General features: G+C 40.7%; 1 non-coding gene across 1 annotated transcript; it reads left to right on the top strand.

The window, feature by feature from the left end:
- Positions 1-644: 644 nt before the first annotated feature.
- LOC132501765 (small nucleolar RNA SNORA17) lies at positions 645-775 on the top strand. Its single transcript, XR_009534312.1, has one exon. It is a non-coding gene; the product is annotated as a small nucleolar RNA SNORA17 (small nucleolar RNA).
- Positions 776-11,532: the final 10,757 nt, after the last annotated feature.

The raw sequence follows: 11,532 nt of genomic DNA, 5'->3' as shown, positions 1-11,532 counted from the left end.
AAAGGGCCGCGGTCCCCCTCCCCCCTCTCCCTACTCCCTCATCCCCAGCTGCACACAGACCACAGCCTCATCCCAGGGAGGGAAGGGCCACTCCCCACCTATCATCTCTCTTGAGTCTCCACCAGCCTGGTGGGAGGAGAAGGGGCACCAGGGATGTCTCCTCTGCAGCTGCTGTTCACACAGAGCAGGAGGGTCCCTCTCCCGTCTCACCCTGGGTCTCCAGCTAAGGTGATGCTCCGCAAACCCATCCTGTCTGTTGCAGGAGGAGTAGGGGAGAGAGGGTGGGAAGCGGGAACGCTGAGATGAGATGGGGAAGAGGCAGTTCTAGACCCTCCTTTACGCTCCATCCCTTCCCGGGCACCCATCTACTAGAAACGAACTAGTCATTGCCAAGAGTGTCCAGAAGCCATTTAGTTTAATCCTTTATTTATATTTTTTCTGACCTTTAGGGAATAATCTCACCCTATTTTACATAATTTATTTTACTATTTTTATATTTATAGGATCCTTTAAAGTAATCTTTAACATTAGAAAATACAGTGAAGGTAATCTTAAGTATTAGAATTTAACTCTCTGGGGAACAGTCATGCTTTAACTTTTCAATACTCTATTTGATTATCCTTATCAGGTCATTTAAAATTTGTTCTGCCCCTAGAGACGTTGCAGATGTGGCTGCCGTGTCACATTTGTGTCATTAGGTGGCAGAGAGAAGAGAGGCTTGTCTACGCTCGGTGTTCTGGCCTGTGCACGTCTGGATGATTGATAGTCTGACACTTGACAGAAAAGGACTTCCTTGGTGGTGCAATGGTTAAGAATCCGCCTGCCAATACAGGGGACACGGGTTCGAGCCCTGGTCCAGGAAGATGCCATATGCCACAGAGCAACTAAGCCCGTGCGCCACAACTACTGAAGACTACGTGCCCTAGATCCCATGCTCCACAACAAGAGAAGCCACCATATTGAAAAGGCTGCACCACAAGGAAGAGTAACCCCTGCTCGCCACAACTTGAGAAAGCCCGTGCACAGCAACAAAGACCCAATGCAACCAAAGATAAAATAAATAAATAAATTTATAAAATAAATAAATAAAATTTGTTTATCTATTTTCACTTTGGAAACAGAAAGTGTTGCCCTTAGAAAGGAGCAGATACCAGTCTATGTGCCAAACCTGGGGACGTGCCTTCTCTTTATTAGCTGGCCTTAAACAAGCCCTTTTCGTGCTTCAAAACAGAGTGCCATGGTGATCTCGATAAAGACCTAACCCTAGTCAGATAAGAAATACTGAACTCTGCATTTTGAATCATTCAGGTGGCTTAGGAGATGCTCAATCAACTATCTCCAAAGAAGATCCATGGAAACCACTCAAATGATGTTGCCATTTTGTTTCCAAGATTATTGTCTCCATCTGAAGATTCTTCTATGTTCTCGGGCCAAACCTAAGTCATAATAGGCTGAGGGTCAGACCCAGAGAAGAGGTGGGCTGAGGAAAAGAAAAAAGTAGCAACGTCAAACAGAAATGGGGAAGTGCATTCCTGATCGTGGGTCTCTAGCAGCTCATTGGCTTTAGGGGTTGCCAAGCCAAGGACCTCACTCTTCAGATTTGTCAAAGTGGCAGGGGACCTGAGCTGGTCCTGGAAGAAGTCTCTTCATCCACAGTCATCATAGCTGACAGCTCCTTCAGAATTAAAGAGTCTTAGGAAGAGTAACAATTCATAAGGAGAAGCATGAATGAATTTCTTTATGTTCTACTAAAAAAAAAAGATAACTGCCCTTATATTGACTGTCTTTTCTTATGAGACTTCATTAGTTTGATAATTAAAGGTAACTTTTTATAATTTAAGAACTAGCATTGAAAATTAGCTTAACCACAAACCCTCTTCATCACTTTATTGTGATCAATAAATACTTCATGAATTTGTTGTTACAAGAGTGAGAGTTTCCATCTTTTTAAACTAATCTTTTTGCCATGTTCACAAATCTTGAGTTAAAGGATCCTCTAAGTATTATAAGATAGAGATGTCTTTATTTATTTTATGGTCCCTACCATTGGGCTTCAAAGTTTTGATCACAAATAAAGAGTACCCTAAACAAAATTCTGAGTTAATGAGGTTTCTTTCCACTGGGTATGTTACACGTTGCAGACACTCTTGTTGTCACAGTGCTGGTGGCCTTGGACTTGGGCACGACCAACCACACACTCAATGACACTCCTTACTGCAGCCCTGGTTTGCTCTTCAGAGACATCACAAAGGCATGGTACCCTCCCCTTCGCACTCACCCCCACCCCAACCCAAAAGAGGAACCAAAAGATTTCTTCGCGGAAAAGAGACAGACCAGAGAGAGGATGCACAGCCCTGAATACCCTCATACACATACCTGTGTGTGCTGTACAGTGACTGGCCTCAAATCACAGTCCTAAAGACAAGATGTCTGTTCCATCTCTTGGATACTCAAAACCAAGCAGTAAATATATTTTGCAAACAGGGATACCTGCCATTTCACCGAACTACAATAATAGCTGACATTCACTAAGCTTTTCCTATGTGCCCAGCACTGTTCAAAGTATGCTCTATGTGTCTCCAGAGAGGTTAAATAATTTGCCTAAACTGACACAACTAATAAGTGGTCTAGCTGGGATGTGAACATGAGCAGTGTTGCTCTAGAACCAGATGATTTTAATCTTTACACCAGTCTCCCTCCCTTAACTTCTCTTTACCTTGAATGTCTTCAAAATAATGACAATACAACCTTATGATAAGGATGTTGTGAGGATCCAAATAAATAAATAAGAGAAACACTTGATACAGTGTCTAGTAGAGGGGAAAAGCTCAATGAGTGTGAGTTGTTAGGAATAGTGGATAACTTGCCCAAAGTCACAGGAGTGAATGGCTGAACTAAGACTCCAATCAGGGACCCTGCTCCCAGGGTCCTCCCTTAACACTACTGGTCGTGCCTCTCTGAGTCAGTGATGTCATAGGTAAAGTACCCAGAACCAGGGCTGGCACAGAACAAAACTCAGGAAATGCCAGTCACACTCCTGTCTCACATCTCCCTCCTTCTTGCTGAGGGATGGACCAAGGCACAGAAACCTTAAGGTAATGACCAACATTGAAAAGAGAAGCTGATTCAAATTCCACCTCATACTTCCTTTCTCATGCTTACATATGAGACCAAAAGTACAGTCTGTAAAACAGAAGGCACAATTTTTAAAAAATATATTGTGTATTTGGCTTCCTCTTTTACTTCCCTATTTTCATCTTGCCCTGTTGTATTAAAACTACCAGAAGGAACGGATCCCTCGTTAGTCATGATGTATCACCTGCCTCGTGTCAAAGAGGATGCTGAGATTAATCACATGCTCACAGTCCACTTATGTGAGGCAAACGGCACATTTCATTGTGCAATGAACAACATTCATTCATGCTGTAAGTATGAACACGCAAGTTTCAGTTTTGAAGGAAGTTAGCAACCACCCAATATGTCTTTAGCAATATAATAGTGCACGTCCAGATTTTTCTACTTAAGAAATCTTGTACTCTAGATATTATACAGGACAATCTTCCAACTTTGTCCTCTGATTTTTTTCCCTGTGATGGAGTCACCTTTAAAATCACGAGGTGATCACTCTGGGCTTCTTGGCTTATCTAGACTGCAAATCAAATCTTAAATATAGTAGTTGTGACTACTAAATAGCAAAAGAAGTCAGTTTGATTAATTGCTTTAAGCAATAAGTCAACTCAATCAAAAATATCAATTAGGCCAGACATTTATTTATTTATTTATTTATTTATTTATCGGTACGCAGGCCTCTCACTGTTGTGGCCTCTCCCATTGCGGAGCACAGGCTCTGGACGCGCAGGCTCAGCGGCCATGGCTCACGGGCCCAGCCGCTCCGCGGCATGTGGGATCTTCCCGGACCGGGGCACGAACCCGTGTCCCCTGCAGCGGCAGGCGGACTCTCAACCACTGCGCTACCAGGGAAGCCCCCAGATATTTATTTGAATCTATTTGTTGTTAGATTAACAAGAATGAGTTTATTGGGCTTCCCTGGTGGCACAGTGGTTAAGAATCCACCTGCTAATGCAGGGGACACGGGTTCAAGCCCTGGTGCAAGAAGATCCCACATATCTTCCGCAGAGCAGCTAAACCCATGCGCCACAACTACTGAGCCTGCACTCTAGGGCCCGTGAGCCACAACTACTGAGCCCACGTGCCACAACTACTGAAGCCCTCGCGCCTGGAGCCTGTGCTCCGGAACAAGAGAAGCCACTGCAATGAGAAGCCTGCGCACCGCAACAAAGAGTAGCCCCCACTCACCGCAACTAGAGAAAAGCCCACATGTAGCAACGAAGATCCAACACAGCCAAAAATAAAAATAAATAAATAAATGAAAAAAAAGAATGAGTTTATCAGTCAAAATAGCCGATCCACATGTAAACTCAAAAATTGTTTGAAAAAGATAATTTCATTCACTGCAAATATCCCTTCATAAGTTGTTGACATATTTTCAGGATAAATATGGGTTTTGCTACAATGTACATTTTAAGCATCATTAAAAGGCATGAAGTTGACTCTGCTCAGTTTTAGGAATAAAATTTTATTTTATAAAGTATTAATTTTCAAAAGAAAACCATATTCACCATTTGAGTTATTAATGGAACCTGATTATTCAGACTACATTTCATTTGATCAGTCTAACCTTTAGATTCTGTTGAAAGCGATGATAATTGACAGATAATTTTTTAGCCAGGAGACCATATTAGACTGAATTCAGTACTGTTCAAGGTCACAGGATGTTCTAAAGGGAAAACAGCAATGACTGATTTAATTATTAAGAGTAGAATTAAAATAAGTCAGACAGAGAATGACAAATACTGTGTGATATCACTTATATATGGAATCTAAAAAAATACAACAAACGAGTGAATAAAACAAAAAAGAAGCAGAAAAAAAAGACTAGAACTTACCAAAGTTGGTACTTCCTTTCTTACTCTTTAACAAACTATACAGGTATGTCAGTTCTTAAACACTAAAAATGTTACGCATACGGTCATACACAAAATTACATTTTTCAAGAGAAAGAAATCTAACTTCCACAAACTTACAGAAGATTTTCCAAATGTGCGCAACTCAAGGTCAACATTCAACTTGCTCTGCACTCACAGATTGCCTAGTTGAAACCATTCAAAACAAAGGATTTTCATTATGCTCCTGTGGTATACTAAGTCAAGTGGCATTTTTTGTAGGGTGCAGAGCACTGCTCTTCTTATCTGTGCTTTATTTAAATATAATATTCTCATAGATGCTTTGCTTAAAGTACAGCATGCCACTGAAGACCACTGGTCAGCCCTTGGCCTGAAGAACCATTTAGAGACTTGGTTCAGATTCCTTTCCCTTAATCTCACCAACCTTAGTCCTGGCTGCCAACTGGCCTATTTCTTTTTTTTTTTTTTTTCTCCAGCTGCACCATGGAGCTTTTCCAGGGACCAGAGCCTGCTAGAAAAGTCGGGTTCGGTTACATTTTTTATTCTCTGCAGTCAAGAACGCATCCCTTGAAAGAAGGTGTGCCCTAGATTATAGAGCTAGCCCTAAATCACACTCTGGGGGAAAATTCTCCTCTTTAGGAGCCAATCTTTGCATTACTGAGTCTTGTTAGGAGTCTGATCTTTTTGGACAGAACAGAGGAAATGCTTTTCGTGCTGAAAATGGGATCATTGCTTTATTTGTTATTTTCCTCACAAAACCTGTCTCCCCCTTCCCTAGGAATAGCCTAAGATATTAAATATGTACTTATCACAGTGCACAGTAATTACAGAAAGATGTTCCAAATCTCCTTCGCAAATGTCTAAATTCTCAAAAATTTTGACAGAACATATTTTCCTTACAATATGCAGTATAGTGAAAATTGTAATTTACTAACCTCAGGGACATATTAAGAGCTATTGCAACCAACAAAGACCTACTGTATAGCACAGGGAACTATACTCAATATTTTGTAATAACCTATAATGGAAAAGAATCTGAAAAGGAATATATATATCTGAATCACTTTGCTGTACACCTGAAACTAACACAACATTGTAAACCAACTATCCTTCAATAAAAATTTGAATTTAAAAAATAAATAAGTAAAATTAAGACAACATACAAAAAAGAGCTATTGCAATCTCAATTTGGAGAAAAGAATAATAAAGAAGATTAAAGCCAATATAGGCTGAGATGTTGGGTTGTTGGTTACTCACTAGCTAAGAGTTAATTTGCTCTGATATTTGTGCATGGGCAGAAAGATGAATCACTGCTTTTCATGTGCTTTCCGCCAAAACGGTAAACTTTATTTTTTTAAAAGTATTTTAAAATATTTATTTATTTATTTTTGGCCACGTTGGGTCTTTTGCTGTGCGTGGGCTTTCTCTAGTTGTGGCGAGCGGGGGCTACTCTTCATTGAGGTGCACGGGTTTCTCATGGAGGTGGCTTCTCTTGTTGCAGAGCACAGGCTCTAGACGCACAGGCTTCAGTAGTTGTGGCACGTGGGCTCAGTAGTTGTGGCTCACTGGCTTTGTTGCTCCGTGGCATGTGGGATCTTCCCGGACCAGAGCTGGAACCCGTGTCCCTTGCATTGGCAGGCAGATTCTTAACCACTGCGCCACCAGGGAAGTCCCAAAACAGTACACTTTAAATGCTTGAGAAGGATCAGCTGTATTTGTTTACACATCGATCAGCCAAACAAGATGGTGAATTCCAGGAGAGCAGAGTCTTTGTATTATTTTGGGCAGGTAGTACCAGGCCTGTCTTAAGGTGAGGCTGTAATGAATGAATGAATGAGTGAGCATTTACCCAGATCCTAGATTAAAGAGCTCTTGGCTTTCCAACTGCTCTCTTACTGCCCATGTTTGAAGTGTTTCTCCAGTGTTACTTCCAGGTAAGTAGGCAGGCACCTTTGTGTTCTGAACTCCTAGTGAGTAACGATGTCGTGTGTTCACCTCTAGTCCCAAGTCTAGTCTTCTCCAATCACCAGTTTAACTAGGAAAAATTTCTGATCCCTGGAAACAAGTATCAGATTTGTTAGATAAATTAAATTTGAACAGTTCAATTCAAAATGTGTTTTTTAAAAATACCTACTGTGTGCAGGCACTATGCCAGCTGGTTAGAACTTACAAAAGTAAGTTATGACAAAGAGAGGAGAGAGAAGAGGAAAGAGGGGAGAGGGGAGAGGGGAGAGAGAGTAAGTGATCAGAGCTGAGGAAGCTTGGAAGAGAGGTACTTCGCCTGTGGACCTAAAAGAGGCTTCCCGGAGGTGATGATGACTCATGTGCTGAATGTTGAAAGATGAGATAGAATTATCAAAGCAAAGACATGTAGAAAGGAAATTTCAGGTTGGGGATACAGCTTGAGTAGAGGTAGAGAATCTGGAGTCAGTGTGAAGGGGGTGGATGTCAACAACCAGTCAGGTCCGTATTGCCAAAGCATAGAGTATGAGGCAGGAATGTCGGGGGTAGGGCTGAGAGGGAGATGCATGTGCTTGTAGACCAGGCTGAGACTTGATTTGGAAAGCTGTGGCAGAACACTTCAGGATGGCAAGCAGGGCCAATTGCACCCATCTGCATTGCCATGGATCTCTGACTCCCCCTTTGACCTCTCTTTACCCTCATCCTTCACCTCCATGTATTTCTTGTGCAAGCGGGGTGTCCTTCCCATGCTTTGAAAAGCACTGGAAGCAAAAAACATGGCCCACTTAGACAATCAAGTTTTCTCCCCCAGAGAATTTGTAAATTATCATATGAGACAAGATGACTTCTAATGTGTTATGGTTCACAGGCTAGAATGCACTGATAAAACCAAGGATATTCACATGGAAGATGGTGAAGGCCTCAACCATTACTTTCAAACTTTATGCTTAGCAACTGACTTCATCCCATTAAGATCCAAAGTGGAGAAAAGGAAGCTCATTCCAAAATTGAGGCAATGAACTCTTTCAGGAAACTGCTTTATTTCATCAATTACTTTGTTGTAGATAGTCTTGCATATTCATTTTTTTCTTTTTAAAAAAATTTTACTGAAGTATAGTTGATTTACAATGTTGTGTTAATTTCTGCTGTACAGCAAAGTGATTCAGTTATGCATATATATATTCTTTTTCATATTCTTTTCCATTATGGTTTATCACAGTATATTGAATATAGTCCCCTGTGCTACATAGTAGGACCTTGTTGCTTATCTATCCTATATATAATAGTTTGTATCTGCTAATCCAAATCTTGCATATTCTGGATGCAGTGAAATCAGGGGTAGTTTGTAATCAACAACTGTCCCCAGTTGTTGGTTTTGAGCCCTAGAATGGCAAGAATCAGGGTGTGGTTGTGATAGAACATGAAAGCCACAAGCAATATCAGCTCCAGAGTTAAAGACAACTTCTTCCCCAACAATCTTTTGCTCTGGTTCTTACCTCCTTGCGTGCTTCTATTGGTGCTAAAAAGAACACAAACCAAAGGCTCTTGGATGTAAGAAAGGCCAGGCTGATTTGGAAGTATGTCTGTACTCTGAAATTCACTTAGCCGGTGTTATGGACTGAATGGTGCCCCCCACCCCGCCATTCATATGTTGAATTCCTAACCACCAAAGTGACTGTATTTGGAGACAGGGCCTTAAACGAGGTAGTTATGATAAAATGAAGACATAATGGTAGGACCCTAATTTAATAAGACTGATGTCTTTATAAGGGGGCCAGACACAAAAGGTATCTATATTTCTCTCCTTGCCTCCCCCCTCCTCATGTGTACAGTGGAAAGGCCATGTGAGGACACACCAAGAAGGCAGCTGCCTGAAAGCCAAGGAGGTTGGCCTCAACAGAAACCAACCCTGCCGGCACCCTGATCTTACATTTCTAGACTCCAGAACTGTGAGAAGATAATGTCTGCTGTTTAAGCCACCCATTCTGTGGCATTTTGTTATGGCGGCCTGAGCAGACTAATACACCAGGTTACTATACATATAACTTAACCTCTGCTTTGTGAAATTCAGAGAGCCCAGTGCATGCTGGAGTATACCAGGAGTATACACAGGCTCTTTTTCCTTAACCAAACAAACAAAACCAAAAAACTTTCTTATTAGTTGTATAAGGAACACACATGGGCATAATGAAATGTTCATATAGTACGCATGGGATTTGAGGAAGTTTAAACTCTTTCTCTTGTCCCAGATACTCACCCTGCCATCTTCCTTTCCTAGAGGAAAATAGTGCTATTAATATATTAGAATATAGACAGATCGATGGATAGATATAGATTAATCTCTCTTTTAATATGAATGAGAACATCCCACATACACTGTTCTTTTTTAAAAATTAATTTATTTATTTATTTATTTATTTTTGGCTGCATTGGGTCTTTGTTGCGGTGCACGGGCTTCTCATTGTGGTGCCTTCTCTTGTTGCAGAGCATGGGCTCTAGGCACATGGGCTCAGTAATTGTGGCACACAGGCTCAGTAGTTGTGGCTCACAGGCTCTAGAGCGCAGGCTCAGTAGTTGTGGCACGAGGGCTTAGTTGCTCCGTGGCATGTGAGATCTTCCTGGATCAGGGCTCGAACCTGTGTCCCCTGCATTGGCAGGCAGATTCTTAATCACTGCGCTGCCAGGGAAGTCCCCACATATACTGTTCTGAATCTTGCTTTTTTTTTTACTTATTAACTTAAAACTCATTTCATAGTAGATGTGTATGTAGAGGGACCTCATATTTTTAAAACTTTGATTTCCATGATTTATAAGGATAAAGTACAAATTATATAACCTGTCTTCTGTTGAAAGGTCATTTAGGTTTTTTCAGTCTTTGTGCGTCAATAGAAATGATACCACAATAAAATGTACATTCATCTTTGTCACATATACAAGTATATGTGTGAGGTAAATTCTTGTAAATAAGATTCTGATTCAAAAGACATTTGCAATTTTAGATACTTTATTTTTATTTTATAAATATAGTAGCAAAAGAATTCAAGTGGGAGTTTATCCCAGAAAATCTTTTGCAGTTAGTGAAATTAGGGTATAACTAAGAACATTCAGAATACAACACACACAGTTTAAGTGATCTTGGTGTAGTGGTGGGACAGCAGTGATTGGAAAATGAAAGTAATTAACATGCACATGCTCTGTTGAGGGAGACTGAGGGGAAACAGGTGTTCAGCCTAGAAAAACATTTCTCAGTGGACTTCCTATGAAGTCAATGTGTCTTGGGTTTAACTTTGAAACAAATTTTAAAAATTAAAAATTGAAAAAAAAAGAAATTGCCCAATATAGCCATTCTTCCAACTTTTAGAGGGAGCAGGGGGCATTTAGTTGGCTACATCTCACCATTATGTCATTATCAAAGGTCTTTCCTAAACAACCTCCATGTGTCTAGATGCCATATGACTAACTGATTCCGGAACTTGAGATAGGGAATAATCCTAGAAGGCTAGGTCACCAGAAGTCAACTGATCTGCTGAGCAAGTTGGTCTTCTCTCTGTTATTACACATGGCCGTGGGACTCTTTTCCTCTTCCACCTTGCCTCTGGAGAAATTGAGTTGACTCAACTTTTCAGATTCTCCTTAGTTTCCACCTAGTAATAGAAGAGAAAGAGAATCAAAATTAAGCATTGTATCTAAGTCAGACCTCCAACTTTAATATCACAGAGCCCATGGCCTTTTCCTTCTTAGCACTTACATGGTTGAATTTTACATTTATCTTTTGAATAGTATTTGATTCCTACCTGTTGTAAGCTTCTTGTGGTACCAGTGGTGTTTGGTTTTCTTCAATATGCAATTCCAGCATCTTCCACAGCACCAGGCATCTAATAAGTGTTCACCAACAATTAGTGGATTAATGTGTAGGTTATAAGTAGAGTCTAACACACAAATACAGGATCGCAAAGGTAATTTGGGGCCCAGTGTACAACTGAGAGGTGAGTTTAGATCATTTCATAAATCAGAGTCTGATGAAAAGGGATAAGTTAATCCAGGGCTGAAGGCACGATACCCAGATCCTGCAGGTACCTTTAAATAAATCCATAAGAGAGATAGCCTCCAGCTGCAGTGTCCTTCTTAGATCTATACCAGTGGTTCCTGGAACTGTGGTCCCTAGAGCAACAGCATCAACGTCACCTGGGGACTGGTTGAAAATTCAAATTCTCAGGCCTCAATCAGAAATTCTGGGACCAGTGTCTTTCAACAAGCCCTCCAGGTGGTTTGGACACACTAAAATTTGAGAACCACTGAGATACACAAATCTCATCACTTTAAAATGATAGAGGGAAAAAGACCAGTAAAAAGTCTAAGTTTCTTGATGGAAATATGAATGAAAAATGAAGGGAAGAACTGGAGACCAGCACCTGCACAAGGTTTTTAGCTATTCAACAGTTCCCTGCTGGCATCTGAAGACTGAATTTTTTAAACTTTTAACCTGTTGCTGACATGACTGTGTTAATTCTCATTTCAACAGCTGTTTCCCTTAATTCAGAATACAACTTCTTGTATATGACAGTTTTCCTTTACATACCATTTT

This window comes from Mesoplodon densirostris, chromosome 1 (assembly GCF_025265405.1).
Source record: "Mesoplodon densirostris isolate mMesDen1 chromosome 1, mMesDen1 primary haplotype, whole genome shotgun sequence".
Lineage (NCBI taxonomy): Eukaryota > Metazoa > Chordata > Mammalia > Artiodactyla > Ziphiidae > Mesoplodon > Mesoplodon densirostris.
This window is presented reverse-complemented; position numbering and strand designations above follow the sequence as displayed.